This window comes from Myxocyprinus asiaticus, chromosome 27 (genome assembly GCF_019703515.2).
Source record: "Myxocyprinus asiaticus isolate MX2 ecotype Aquarium Trade chromosome 27, UBuf_Myxa_2, whole genome shotgun sequence".
NCBI classification, from domain to species: domain Eukaryota; kingdom Metazoa; phylum Chordata; class Actinopteri; order Cypriniformes; family Catostomidae; genus Myxocyprinus; species Myxocyprinus asiaticus.
Genome location: NC_059370.1, coordinates 2,551,503 through 2,567,591, shown reverse-complemented (window position 1 = coordinate 2,567,591; position 16,089 = coordinate 2,551,503). Strand labels below are relative to the sequence as shown.

The 16,089-nt window shown below is 37.6% G+C and overlaps 1 protein-coding gene and 1 long non-coding RNA gene across 2 annotated transcripts in view; one reads left to right on the top strand and one right to left on the bottom strand.

Moving 5' to 3' along the window:
• The window catches only part of LOC127418147 (X-linked interleukin-1 receptor accessory protein-like 2), a 514,339-nt gene that overhangs the window by 350,597 nt on the left and 147,653 nt on the right, over positions 1-16,089 (bottom strand). The window lies entirely within an intron of this gene.
• LOC127418192 (uncharacterized) overlaps positions 6,241-16,089 on the top strand; it is a 364,269-nt gene continuing 354,420 nt past the window's right edge. The window contains exon 1 of the long non-coding RNA XR_007893381.1: positions 6,241-6,410. This is a non-coding gene — a long non-coding RNA (uncharacterized LOC127418192). The remainder of the gene's footprint in view (positions 6,411-16,089) is intronic.

Here is a 16,089-nt window from a genome sequence, read left to right as displayed (position 1 = left end):
ATGCTCAAAACAGTGGAGATGACTGTGGACTTTTGGAGGAAAACCCCAACACTGACCCCGTTCACCATTCTAAACAGCACTGTAGCAGCAGTGGAGTCATTCAGGTTCCTGGGCACTACCATCTCACAGGACCTGAAGTGGGAGACCCATATTGACTCCATTGTTAACCCTCTAGGGTTGACGGACACGCCGGCGCATCCTGCTGGATATTTTTACTCATAACAGCGGAAACCACTTAAAGTACTCCGTCATTTTTGGGCATATAGATAAGTGTAAGACATCATTAGAGACTATAAAGGGTCTACTTTTATTTGTGTACACTCACATTAACAACAAAACCTTGTGCTTTTGTAAAATAAAGAAAATAAACAGGGTGCGCTTTCAGCCGTCTATGTCTCCACAAGCATCTTTCTGAAACAAATCACAAAAATGAACTGAAACTCTGCGAATACTTATCACACAAACATGAAACATATGTCTAAAGAAAGCTTAAATGTCTACTTTTAAATAAAATAATTCAAATTTAAAACAAATATTCTCCTGCAATGTAATCTGTATGAAACAAAGTGATGTACAGTTTCTCCTGGCTCAGCTAATTATCGCTAATGTGATCACACCCACCAGCAGAGCGCACTATTCATACGGTAATGTGCTGAGGCGATCAATGCAAATGGTAAACGCCCTCGACAATGCCTTAAAAAGCATCAAGTTCATTCACTTTTCTGCACGTTTGGAAGATGGTATGCAACACAGGTGAGGAAGCTCCTGACAGTGACGAAGAGTTCACATTTTCCTCAGAAGAAGAGCGGAAATCCGACGAGGAACGTTTGCATTTTGAATAACGACTTGGTCCAGCCGAGGATACAATTTCGGATGAGTAAGTCTTTACTTACATATTAGTTGACGTTATTTTATATAAACATGTACATATTTTACTATTTGGACTATTTCCAGACTTGCCAGCCAGGATTCAGAGTATTGAAATTTGAAATATGTCCTAATAGGCAAGTTTTAGTTACATTTAAATGTTGTTTCGGCTAAAGCAGGTATTTAAATTGTATGCTGTATGATATAAATATGATATGTAATATGATATAAAATTAATATGAATGTTTAGATCATATTTCAACTAGTGTTTATGCTGCCTCATTATCATCAAAGAAGCTTGTGCTTGCAAATATCTGTTCAGGTGTAAATGTGTAAAATGTGCTGTAAATATGCCCATATTAGAAAATCAGCATATTAGAATGATTTTTAAAGGATCATATGACACTGAAGACTGCAGTAATGATTCTGAAAATTCAGCTTTGATCACAGGAATAAACTGCATTTTACAATATATTCAAATAGAAAACAGTTATTTTAAACTGTAAAAATATTTCACAATATCGCTGTTTTTGCTGTATTTTGGATCAAATAAATGCAGTCTTGGTGAGCAGAAGAGACTTCTTTTAAAAACATTAAAAAATCTTACAGATCTAAAATGTTTAAATGGTAGTATAGGTCAAAAATTTTTAAGTAAAGTCTTTATGTAAAGAAAATGTACAGTCAGATTACTTTTAACTTAAACTTGATTTTGTGAATAAGCTACAAACAATACATTCAATCATTAAGTCTCCTCACATTCATTCTCAGGGGAGGGGTCTTTGTCTCCTCAGGTGTGAATCACATCAATATTCATGATCATCCATGCCTCCTCACATATGGCCTTTCTAACACTAAAAGTGTCTTACAAAAGTTAAATGACTATATTGTTTGGTATGAATGAGTGATCAGGATGGTTTTCACATCATTTTTGCAGCAAAAACTCTAGGCTACAAGATCCATTTCTCAAAAGTCTTGTGAACAAATGTTTAGTATGTGTTATATGGCCTTATTTCAGTGACTTAAAATTTTTGTTTTTTCAAAAATACAAACATGTACATACATGTTGTTCACATATTACTGTAGCCCAGTTTGTGCTGAATACAGTGTTATCAGACTTTAGCCATTAATATGTTTTTAAGCAACTGAAAAAAGCACAAATGTCAAGGCATGTCAAAACTTCTCCAGGGCCCAAAAAACCCTCAGACCCCAGAGGGATAAAAAGGCCCAGCAGAGGTTGTACTTCCTTTGCCAGTTGAGGAAGTTCAACCTACCACAGGTGCTGCTAATCCAGTTCTACTCAGCAGTCATTGAGTCTGTCCTCTGCACTTCAATAACTGTCTGGTTTGGTTCAGCTACGAAATCGGACATCAGAAGACTACAAAGGACAGTAGGCGGATTATTGGTTGCCCCTTGCTCTCCCTTAAAGAACTGTACACTTCCAGAGTGAGGAAAAAGGCTGGTAAAATCACTCTGGACCCCACTCATCCAGCCCACTACCTTTTGAACTGTTGCTTTCTGGCCGACGCTACAGAGCACTGAAACCAGAACTGTCAGGCAAAAGAACAGCTTTTTCCCTCAGGCTAACCATCTCATGAACAGTTAAAAACAATACTATAATTACTTGCAATACACAGCTAGTCAATTTTATTATTTAACATATCCTCCCTCTTCTGCATTACATTCCCTTGCACTGTATAGAACAGATTTGTATTTGTACATACTATATATATATTGTTTTGCCTTATTGTGTATTTCTATATATATTTATATTTGCTTTTTATTTTTATTCTATCTTTTTTTATTATTATTTGTTTTTTGTTTTATTTTATTATTTGTTTTTGGAAGCTTCTGTCACCAAGAAAAATTCCTTGAATGTGGAAGCATACTTGACAATAAAGCTCATTCTGATATATATATATATATATATATATATATATATATATATATATATATATATATATATATATATGTAGGTCTTTACTGGTTGTTTAGATCAGTGTTACTATCAGAAATAATTAATAATTATTTATTTAGTTATTAATTAATATTTAAATTAATTAATTGAATCTAACTCATTAAAACCTCATATGGGGCTCCAGTAAATGTAGTGTGCTACGTTTAGGAGCGGGTTTGGTTATTAGCAATAATTAACAATTATCAAAGACAATTATTAATTATTAAAATCAATAGAACATTGATGAGAATCAATGTTAGCTTTTTTAATCCTTTAAATCAACAATTATCAAAGATAATCATTAACTGTTAACATCGATGAAACATTAATTAAAATTAAAACTAGCTTATTGATCATTCAAATTCAACAATCATCAAAGATAATTATCAATTATCAAAAATCAATAGAATATTAATAAGGATTAATACTGACGGGGCACCACCCTGGAATCAGGGACTAATAACCAGACAGTAAAACAGTCTCAATATTAGGTTGTTTTCTTAGGAAAATCGACATCCGAAGAATATCGATTTTCGGGAAAAAAAAACAATGAATGAAGGCTTGAATCCGAGCACTGACATCCCGTCAGCATGACACAGGTGTATGCAAAACAAACCAAAACACTTCTCTTTGTAATATAAACAAAGCTTATTTATGCAGTAATATCAATTAATAATTAATACAATGCAGTCAATAAACATCCGACTTACAACTACAAACTAAACAGTGATATGATTAGATATGGAAATAAAAAATAATCCTATAACACATAAGGTGTGTGTGTGTGTGTGTTTGTGGTTAGTACGAGAGAGAGAGAGAGAATTAAGTGACGGCCCTAAAGCCGATTTCGCGATAGTGGGAGAGAAAGCAGCTGTTAGTTTATCACTCAGAGACACGGTGGACGGCTCGTAAAAGTCCCGCGTTCTTTGACTCTTTAATGGATAACTCAGTTTGCCGGTTTCACCTGCGATGGCGAAAATGCACAACAGTCCAATTTGGTTGGACCACAATACAGCAAAACAAATTTGTGATAATTAATACCCTGAGTATTAATAATGAGCGGACATGGCGGTCCGTAAACTGTACAAGCCAAAAAAAAATTTTGAAACGCAAGAATAACACTATAATATTCTGTCTCTGCCCAGACGTAAACCTCTTACTTGAATCGCATGAGGACACAGGTAGAATGTGTTTTCCTCCGTCCTTTAACTCCGACCTGGTTCCTTGAGGCTCGGGTGATGACGGGAGGCCGTTTCCTCAGTCTGTCGGCGGGCGTATGGCTGACTGTTTCTCGGCGGGCTGGCGGAGAAATCAGAAATGTCGACTTGATTGAAGATGGAAGAGAAATCTTTAATCTCTTCACTTCTGCAGGCAAACGGATGAAGATGCGGACCTTCGGATCCGTTAGAGTGTTCGGTTGAACACAGAGTATCGCAACTCGTCCAGCGAGATGGAGATTGTATGGCCACAGTTTCAAGTTGGATGTTACTTCCTTGTGCCACGAGGTTGCACCTGAGAGCAGCGATGAGCTGCGCCTACACACTGCAAACAAAGTTGCTGGAAGCAAATCCCAGAAGCATTTCAGAGGTATTTCAACTCCTGATGATGTCATGGTTTGAGGGACGTCTGTTGTGTGCCTCATCCAATAGGAGTTGAGAGTTCGATCCTTTAGTGAGCAAGGCTTCATGGGATTTGCAGTCTGTTTTGGACTCCCTTTGTTTGATTTTGGCGCGATTTTTATCAGTAAGATTTATGACTTGGTGTGTAGGGGCTTGAGTTAGGTTTTTACGACTGTGTTAGGCCTGCCTTTGTCTCCTATCTGAGTGCATGAGGCCCAACATACAGGTGCATCTCAATAAATTAGAATGTCATGGAAAAGTTCATTTATTTCAATAATTCAACTCAAATTTAACAAAAACCCACCAATTCACTATTTCAAAAAATTAGAATATGGTGACATGCCAATCAGCTAATCAACTCAAAACACCTGCAAAGGTTTCCTGAGCCTTCAAAATGGTCTCTCAGTTTGGTTCACTAGGCTACACAATCATGGGGAAGACTGCTGATCTGACAATTGTCCAGAAGACAATCACTGACACCCTTCACAAGGAGGGTAAGCCACAAACATTCATTGCCAAAGAAGCTGGCTGTTCACAGAGTGCTGTATCCAAGCATGTTAACAGAAAGTTGAGTGGAAGGAAAAAGTGTGGAAGAAAAAGATGCACAACCAACCGAGAGAACCGCAGCCTTATGAGGATTGTCAAGCAAAATCGATTCAAGAATTTGGGTGAACTTCACAAGGAATGGACTGAGGCTGGGGTCAAGGCATCAAGAGCCACCACACACACACGTGTCAAGGAATTTGGCTACAGTTGTTGTATTGCTCTTGTTAAGCCACTCCTGAACCACAGACAACGTCAGAGGCGTCTTACCTGGGCTAAGGAGAAGAAGAACTGGACTGTTGCCCAGTGGTCCAAAGTCCTCTTTTCAGATGAGAGCAAGTTTTGTATTTCATTTGGAAACCAAGGTCCTAGAGTCTGGAGGAAGGGTGGAGAAGCTCATAGCCCAAGTTGCTTGAAGTCCAGTGTTAAGTTTCCACAGTCTGTGATGATTTGGGGTGCAATGTCATCTGCTGGTGTTGGTCCATTGTGTTTTTTGAAAACCAAAGTCACTGCACCCGTTTACCAAGAAATTTTGGAGCACTTCATGCTTCCTTCTGCTGACCAGCTTTTTAAAGATGCTGATTTCATTTTCCAGCAGGATTTGGCACCTGCCCACACTGCCAAAAGCATCAAAAGTTGGTTAAATGACCATGGTGTTGGTGTGCTTGACTGGCCAGCAAACTCACCAGACCTGAACCCCATAGAGAATCTATGGGGTATTGTCAAGGGGAAAATGAGAAACAAGAGACCAAACAATGCAGATGAGCTGAAGGCCACTGTCAAAGAAACCTGGGCTTCCATACCACCTCAGCAGTGCCACAAACTGATCACCTCCATGCCACACCGAATTGAGGCAGTAATTAAAGCAAAAAGGAGCCCCTACCAAGTATTGAGTACATATTCAGTAAATGAACATACTTTCCAGAAGGCCAACAATTCACTAAAAATGTTTTTTTTATTGGTCTTATGATGTATTCTAATTTTTTGAGATAGTGAATTGGTGGGTTTTTGTTAAATGTGAGCCAGAATCATCACAATTAAAAGAACGAAAGACTTAAACTACTTCAGTCTGTGTGCATTGAATTTATTTAATACACGAGTTTCACAATTTGAGTTGAATTACTGAAATAAATGAACTTTTCCACGACATTCTAATTTATTGAGATGCACCTGTATATATATACAGTTGTGCTCAAAAGTTTGCATACCCTGGCAGAATTTGTGAAATTTTGGCATTGATTTTGAAAATATGACTGATCATGCAAAAAACTGTCTTTTATTTAAGGATAGTGATCATATGAAGCCATTTATTATCACATAGTTGTTTGGCTCCTTTTTAAATCATAATGATAACAGAAATCACCCAAATGGCCCTGATCAAAAGTTTACATACCCTTGAATGTTTGGCCTTGTTACAGACACACAAGGTGACACACACATGTTGTGTGTCACCTTAATTTCCCACACCTGTGGGTTTTTATTAGTGTCTGTGTATAAATATTTATATTACACCATATACTGTATATAAAAATGTATATATATTAGGGATGGGATGATATATCGAATTTCGATATACTGTATTGCGAACAAAAAAATATGATTAACCATATTGTGGCATAACTTGATATTTTGAAATTTGCAACATTGTTTTCTGTCCATGTGATCAGAAATGAAATGACTCATCAAACATCATAATCTCTCTATTTTACCCCATACTGCGCTTTTTTCTACACTGTTTACGGGTTAACACAAGGTCCTTAAAGTGCTTGAATTTAGCTTTTAGAAATGTAAGTACTGGAAAACCTGGAAAATCACCTTGTTTTGATGAAAAGTGCTTGAGATTAAAGCAGGTCATTTCCTCCGTGTGTCCATCAAAGATTAGGCGACTCCACTTTCATTGAATAATGTGTCTTAACATCCTTTCTGTTCTTTAAAGTCAGATAAAAAAGTAAAAAGAAATATTAATTTTAATCTCACACAGCATGATGCGCTAAAGAAACCAGAGATTCTTGTTGATGTTCGCTGAACCGGAACACTGTGAGGCGCTCAATGAGCACTTAAAGCAGGGCTAGTCAACTGGCGGCCCGCAGGCCTAAACCAGCCAGCCAATCATTGTTCACTGACCCTCAGATTGACTTTTCATAAAAATGTTCTCGCTATCAAAACTACCAGAGCACTCTCTGTGGTAAACACGACATTCATTGGTGTAAGCAACAGCATTCTGCGGTTAGTTTAACAACACTTCATGGCACACGTGAAACAGCATTTAGCGATGGGTTTAACAACGCCTCTTGGCGCGCATGCAACAGTTATCATCAGTTGTCCGAACCGGAGCGCTCGTTTAAGCTTTTCTAACTTTAGTTCAGTCACTGCTTTACTAAACATGGACTGCACCGTTTAGGTGAGCATATGAGTATGTACCATTTAATCAAATGTATTTATTGAGGGGGCCTGGGTAGCTCAGCGAGTAAAGACACTGTCGAATCTAGGGCATGCTGAGTGACTCCAGCCAGGTCTCCTAAGCAACCAAATTGGCCTGGTTGCTAGGGAGGGTAGAGTCACATGGGGTAACCTCCTCGTGGTCGCTATGGTGTGGTTCGCTCTCAGTGGGACGCATGGTGAGTTGTGCGTGGATACCACGGAGAATGGCTTGAAGCCTCCACACGCGCTATGTCTCCGCAGTAATGTGTTCAACAAGCCACGTGATAAAATGCACAGATTGACGGTCTCAGACACGGAGGCAACCGAGATTTGTCCTCCGCCACCCGGATTGAGGCGTGTCACTACGCCACCATGAGGACTTAGAGCACATTGGGAATTGGGCATTCTAAATTGGGGAGAAAAAGGGGAGTTTACAATATATGACCCCCCGCAAAGTTTTCATGTGGATAATCCGGCCCCCACAAGAAAGTAGTTCATACAAATGAACGTGTATTACACTTTCAAATACGATTTTCAGGACAGGTTTTGTTCAGTACTATTGCTTGTTCTGCACCTGATAACCCTGAATGTAGCCCATGATTTTTGAAAGCTTATTGCTTATTGTTTTTGACCTTTTCTTATAGAGAAAGGTATATGAGCAATTCTTATTATTTAAACTTTGAGCATTTGGGGGCCTGGGTAGCTCAGCGAGTATTGACGCTGACTACCACCTCTGGAGTCGCGAGTTCGAATCCAGGGCATGCTGAATGACTCCAGCCAGGTCTCCTAAGCAACCAAATTGGCCCGGTTGCTAGGGAGGGTAGTGTCACATGGGGTAACCTCCTCATGGTCGCTATAATGTGTGGTACTTGCTCTCGGTGGTGCACGTGGTGAGTTGTGCGTGGATGCCACGGAGAATAGCGTGGGCCTCCACACGTGCTACATCTCCGCGGTAATGCGCTCAACAAGCCACGTGAAAAGATGCGCGGACTGATGGTCTCAGGCGCGGAGGTAACTGAGATTCTTCCTCCGCCACCTGGATTGAGGCGAGTCACTATGCCACAACGAGGGACTTAGAGCACATTGGGAATTGGGTATTCCAAATTGGGGAGAAAAAGGGAGAAAAAAAGAAACAAACAACAAAGAAATAACTTTGAGCATTTACATTGTGTATTAAAGAACTTTATTTTAATAAGAAACTACAATGAGCATTGAAAATTCTGTAATGTTTTGACATCTAAGTGTTATTTTTGAATGATGAACCTCATATCTTACATTGAACCGAATCGTGAGATAACCATATTGTCCCATGTTAATGAGAATCATCAATTAAATTAAATTACATTTTAATAGACTGAAAGCACTAGTTTAAAAGCTTTATTATAGAATTACTTAATTCTTTAATAGTATTATTATTCTGAAATAATTGTATATGACCACAGTGCATAGTTTTAAATCACATTTTGCATGAGGCATATTGTGGAGGTCATCTATGGTCTGTTAAACCAAAGACTTCTGCCAGTCTGATCCTCATACTACTGGCCTAAATATGTAAATATTAAATCTGTACAAGACAGATTTCCTTATTTGGCCTACCTAACAGATATGCAGAGAAGGCATCACAACTTTTCAATGTAATAGTAAAACCCTCAAATAGGTTTGAAAACTGGTCAGCCAGCCAGATGATGAACAATTGCACTCAGGAAATGTGTTGGCCTGTCTCAGAGCGAGAGCCGCTTTTGAGCAATTAGATGTGGCCATGAAGGTAACACTCTCAAGTCTGAGGTTTAATTTCCAGCAGGTGCTGACATACACGGCTTATTGTGTCATTTCTTAGGTGGTAAACCTTGACTCCCCCATGGGTCAATTTCAATTAACCCTCTTGGCCCAGGTGACCTTGATTTTGTAAAAAATCCAGAGTGAAAATCCATCTGAAGGACAAATCCAGTGTCTTAAGCACAACCTCTCGCTCAACACTTTATTTGCTGATTTTGAAAAAGCGTCATGACAATGGCATTCATTGTGGGTGATGTTTTTCTCAGTATGCAGCTTTGTAAAGCACTTAGTGCACTTCACTCTTAGTAAAGTCATAAAGGCATGAGTGTAGCTTGAGTTTACTAAAAGCTTTTATACCCTTCACATACAGGCACACGTCACAGACGTCACAGATTCACTTTCACACTTTCAGCTGTTTGGTGCTTTTGAGGGAGTCAACAATGAAATTCTTTTAGAGAAGTGACGTCCTAGTGTATAGAATTAATAGTTTGTGAAGTACCCACGATCATACGGCTGACATAAAACAAAATGATCAGTTCCATGTATAAAGTAATCATGTTTTATGGTCTTAAATCCAGAGTGATAAAAACAAGCTTAAGGGTTTCAAAGCGTACCAAATGGAGACATTGACTCAGTGGTTAAAGTAAGGTTTCCATTTGAAATAAATTGCTTAAATAACCTTTAGTGAATTGCCTCTGATACATTATTGGCATTTGAGATTGGATCTAATAGGGTGAATCTCACGAAAATTTCAATTTCAACATGCTGTCTTAAAAACGCTTGTGACTCGAGATGCTGATAAAAAGCCAGATACAATGGCCAGTCCATCTGTTGCACGCGAACATACAAAAAGTATCATAGTCCTCACACAAAAATAGAGATATCTGGATTGTAATGGAACAAAAATTAGGACTCTCTAGTCACGGTTTAAAAAACAAGCTTTTCTGAGCAAATATTGATACAGTAAATGTGATTATTTGCAATTCATTTGATTAAACAATCAGCATATCACGTACACTACCGTTCAAAAGTTTAGGGTCACTTAATCGTTCTTTATTGTTTTTTATTTTTTTCACATTTTAGAATAATAGTAAAATCATCACAACTATGGAATAACATAAATGGAACTATGGGAATTATGTTGTGACTAAAAAAATCCAAAATAAATCAAAACTGTGTTATATTTTAGCATCTTCAAAGTAGTCACCCTTTGTCTAGAATTTGCAGACATGTACTCTTGACATTTTCTCAAACAACTTCTTGAGGTATCACCCTGGGATCCTTTTTAAACAGTACTGAAGGAGTACTGAAGGAGTTCCCATCTATGTTGGGCACTTATTGGCTGCTTTTCTTAATTATTTGGTCCAAGTCATCAATTTCAAAAACTTTTTTTTAGTTTTGTAATTAAAAAAAATATTATGTTGGCACAATTATATTATATTTCAAACATTTAAGTATACGCCTTCAGATCAAAAGGTTTTTAAGATCATGAGAAACATTTCAGGCAAGCGACCCCGAACTTTTGAACGGTTGTGTACATTTTTTAATTGTTTGATTGAATCAATAATCAGTCCTTTTCTACAGTATATTGTTTATAATTTTTATTGTTGAAGTGGTGAATGTCAAAAAAAAAAAAAAAAAAAAAAAAAATCCAATGTAAACCACTTGTGAGCAGATTATTTTTATTCAACACTTCCAAATAACAGTAATTTTGCCAAATTACACAAAAATTTGGAAAATATTAATTGTGTGTATTTAGGATACATAAAATGCTATTTAGCCTTTGCAAGACCAAGGAGTCACAGACTGATCTCAGTGAAATCGGAAACAGTAGGTTGACTTTTCTTTTACTAAAATCAGTCTGTGCTAACCAAAATGTGAAACACTGCCCCTAGTGGCTTTAGCAGTAAGTGTTGTTGTGCATATGGGCACGTGTGAGCTCTATTTTCCAGGAGTATTGTCCATGGAGGGGCATCAAAAGCGAGTTGTGAAGTCAGTTTTTTTCAGCTGTACAGACTGTAATACAGTGAAAAGGAATGCTATTTTAAAAACTGAACCCACAACCCAAAACCTAAACCTGACCATCAGTGGAGTAAAAATGTAATGTTAGAGGGAAAAATGCAACCTCTGAATCACGCTCCTCACTGGCCATGTTTACATGCAACCAAATAATCCATTTAGAATCCGACTGATAGCTCAATCGGATTGAAAGCCTTTCATGTAAACAAAAAAATTATCCGAAAATGAAATTTCCATCCGACTGAAAGGGGCGATGTAGACCTGAAATAATCTGAATAAAAGACAAATATTAGCCATGTAAACATCTGAATACGACTACTTTCTCAATCGTATTCTAAAATACCTTGTGCTCATGCACAGAGATGTGGTGTATATGTACGTTTATACATGATACTCTTCACGGTTCCTAATTTATACAAAGTAACAACAAAACGCATTATTAAGGGTATGTAGGCTCGCACTGAATATTCTGCAGGACACATGTTCTTTCATGACATAACATAGAGCAAAAAAGAATGTTGTGTCATTCATAATAGGGATTTTAAGCATCAGGTGTGGTTACTGCGTTCTGTTTTCCATTGCGTGTACGTGGCTTCACTCACTTCCTGACATCGAAACCATCATTTCTAAAGCATTTCTTCTTTGCCATAGTGACAGTCGATCATATGTGACATTAGGAAAGTAAATGTTAGAATATGGTTTACAAGTAATGATGCAAAGTAAACGAAGTAAATAGCCTAAACAGCCTCCTCAAAACATGTTAAATTACACACGCGGTTATAGGCAGGCTTTGAATTAAAAAAAAAAAGAAACTACAAATATGGCAGCCTATTAATAATAATAATATCTAAGTTTTAGATGTTGCTATTTATATTGTACAAGAGTAAAACTCTTCTTCTGATAGTTATTTAACACTGCAAGCATCCCTTCTCTTGCTGTTTTAAATAGCCTACCTTTTTGTTTTCTTTTGAATGATTAAATGCTCCATTCCGCCATCATTATTGCTTAGTGATTTTTGCGTAGCGTCCCGTCCGCAGCTGTTGCTTAAAGTCCCTATTATTTTTTTCTTTCCATTCCACATCTGTACACTCCTTTGAGTACAACTCTCACCCACCTGTCATTACTTCATACTCGCATTCAGAGATGTCTGTGGTTATTTTGGTGGAGGAATGGGCATGAGGCAAATAAGTCAGACAGGGTATTAGACGCTGCTTCTAATTATTTGTTTGCAGAGTAGAGTGAGTAACATAAGAAGAAAGCTTTTCTGGCATATTTTTTTTAGATATCTCAACAAAGCAAAAAGCCAATTATGAACTTTGGTGCCATTCTCACTTTCTCAGCCTTTCTCCGCTTCTTCAGAACGCGATGACTGACGCTCTTCGTATACGCAGATGTTTGGTTTGGAATACATGTAATGCACATGTAAACAAATATTTGTATTGGATTGCAACGTTTAGGGGACATATAAACAGTACATTTGGAATCTGTAATCGGACTGAATTCATTCAGATTGACAAAAATTTGTGCATGTAAACATGCACGTTTGATTATGCAAACGCGACTACTTCCTGGTTTCAATGCAGGATTCAAACCTTGGTCTCCAACGCTGCTGATGCAACGCACTTCTGGTCACATGACACGGTGGTGGAAATTTTCATGACTTTCAGAAAAAGTGACAAATTACATAAATCTCCTGAGATGTACACTACAAACACTTTTGAAACACTTACTTATTCTTTATTATAATTTTTTTTATACATTTTAGAATAATAGTAAATTCATCAAAACTATGGAATAACATAAATGGAACTATGGGAATTATGTTGTGACTAAAACAAATCCAAAATAAATCAAAATTGTGTTATATTTTAGCATCTTCAAAGTAGTCACCCTTTGCCTAGAATTTGCAGACATGTACTCTTGACATTTTCTCAACCAACTTCTTGAGGTATCACCCTGGGATGCTTTTTAAACAGTATTGAAGGAGTTCCCATCTATGTTGGGCACTTAGTGACTGCTTTTCTTAATTATTCGGTCCAAGTCATCAATTTCAAAAAAGTTTTTATTTTTTATTTTTTTATTAAATTTTAGTTTGATAATGAAATAAATTAATATGGTGGCACAATTATATTTTTGTCTACAAAACTAATTTCAAACATTTAAGCATACGCCTTCAGATCAAAAGATTTTTAAGATCATGAGAAACATTTCAGTCAAGTGTTTCAAAATTTTGACCAGTAGTGTATATGCATACACTGTTGACATTGTTAGCAGACAAATTAAATAAACTAGTCAGAGTTTGAAAAAGGTTTTAATGAGAATTTTCTTTCTAGAAGTCCACAGTGCTAAACATGCCTGAGCTTAAAAAAATACCTGCTTATATATAGTTATGAACTTAAGTCAAGGAAAGAAGTTCAATTTCTATTTTACACTTTCACCCTAATTTTTTCTCCACATCTCATCATTTAAGACAGAAGCCAATTGTTCTCCATATCACCTACTGTTATCTCTTCTATCACATTGAGCCTCTGGAGCTGCAGTATCTGGCACAGCGTCAGCAATCAATCCAGTACTAATTGCTGTGTGGCTACAATAGTATAATGTGTTCATCACAGGATAGTTCTTAATGAAGGATGTCAACACCCCCACCCAGCAAACACAGTATCTAAGCAAGACCTCAAAGAGCCCCAGGTTGACATTTAGTCATTCACTTAATGCAATCTGCATTGGCAGGCAATTGTGTGTTTACCCATGGTGAAACCAATTACTATTTCTAGCTGAGATGCTACAAAGAACATTTGCTAGCTGTAGAGAAATGCAGAGAGCTGGGAGACTTTATGCTTTCAGAACAGACCAAATGTGTCAAGTTATATTTGAAGGTTAGAGTGTATTAGTGTATGAGCCAACAGTCACTACTGGTTTAAATCAATGAACCCACTTTTACAACCCCAATTTTGAAAAAGTTGAGACAGTAGGGAAAATGCTAATAAAACAAAAATAAATTATTTGTAAATTCTAATCAGCCTCTGCTACTGTATATTGCTAAAGCACTACAACATCACATTATTTGATGTTTCCCTTGTGAATGTAATTATTATTATTATTTAAATATAGCCTACACTCATTTCAAATCAGATTATTGCATTACTGTTTCATCTAATAACACTTATTAAGCATTTGGGCACTGAAGTCACAAGTTTGTTAAATGTAGCAAGCCATATTTTCCCCCATTCATCCATTATATTGGTCTTCAGCTGCTCAATTGTACGGGGCCTTCGTTGCCGTATTTTGTGCTTCATAATGTGCCACACATTCTCAACTGGTGACAGGTCAGGACTGCAGGCAGGTCAATCTAGCACCCGCACTCTCTGCTTACGCAGCCCTGCACTTGTAATCCGGGCAGTACGTGATTTGGAGTTGTCCTGCTGGAAATCCATTTCTGAATTCGTATGATCTCCGATCCCTCAGTCGTCACTGACCCAACTTTTCGAAATAGGGGCTGTATTAGAAATCAATTCAGTGGCATTTCACAAAAATTCGGTCTTTAAACAGATAGAAATTGACAGAAATTTATTACAAATCTATACACATTTTATACATGTTTTCTGGCATATTTTTTTTAGATATCTCAACAAAGCAAAAAGCCAGTTATGAACTTTGGTGCCATTCTCACTTTCTCAGCCTTTCTCCGCTTCTTCAGAACGCGATGACTGACGCTCTTCGTATGCGCAGATGTTTGGTTCGGAATACATGTAATGCACATGTAAACAAATATTTGTATCGGACTGTATCGGAGTATCATGTTAAGTTTATACATGATACTCTTCGCGGTACCTAATTTAAACCGTCATTCGTCTGTAATGGATATCATGATATGGGCTTGAGAATACTTCAGTAAACCTTTGTCAGTCAACACCATTTGCCGTTGCATCCACAGATGAAAGTTAAGGCTTAACTTTGCAAAGAAGAACACTGTCCAGACCACCATCTTCTCTGGGCTCTGCCTCATCTGAGATGGAATTTAGAACAATGGAATCGTGTTGTGTGGTCCAATGAGTCCACATTTCAAATAGTTTTTGGAAAAAACAGTCGTCGTGTTCTTCGGGCCAAAGAGTAAAAGGACCATCCAAGCTGTTATCAGTATCAGGTCCAGAAGTCAGTGTGTGTCATGGTATGGGGGTGTGTCAGTGCCCATGGCATGGGTAACTTGCACACCTGTGAATACAACAATAATGCAAAAAGGTATGCACAAATTTTGGAGCAACATACACTGATCAGCCACATGAAAACCACTAAGATGCGGGTTGGTGCTGTTTTGGCAGCACGAGGGGAACCTACACAATATTAGGCAGGTGGTTTTAATGTTGTGCCTGATCGGTGTATACTGCCATCCAGATGCTCTCTTTTCCAGGGACATCCCAGAATTGCCCAGCAGGACAACGACAGACCAAATATTGCCTGGATTACAAGTGCATAGCTGCATAAGCAGAGAGTGCGGGTGATAGATTGGCCTGCCAGCAGTCCTGACCCATCTCCAAGTGCACAATTGAGCTGCTGTAATGGATGAATGAGGGGAAATTCTCCTTCCTAAACTCAACAAACTTCTGTCTTCAGTGCCCAAACGCTTAATAAGTGTTATTAGAAGAAATGGTGATGTTACACAGTGGTAAACACTTGATTGTCCCAATTTTTTTTTGGAGCGTGTTGCAATCATCTGATTTGAAATGAGTGTATATTAAAATAAATAAATAAATAATTCACAAGGTAAAAAATCAAAAAATGTGTTGCTGTAGTGCTTTAAAAATAGCACAGGGTGAACAGAATATACAAATCTCTCTTTTATGTTTTTATTAGCATTTCAATTCTGACCCAACTTTTCGAAATAGGGGC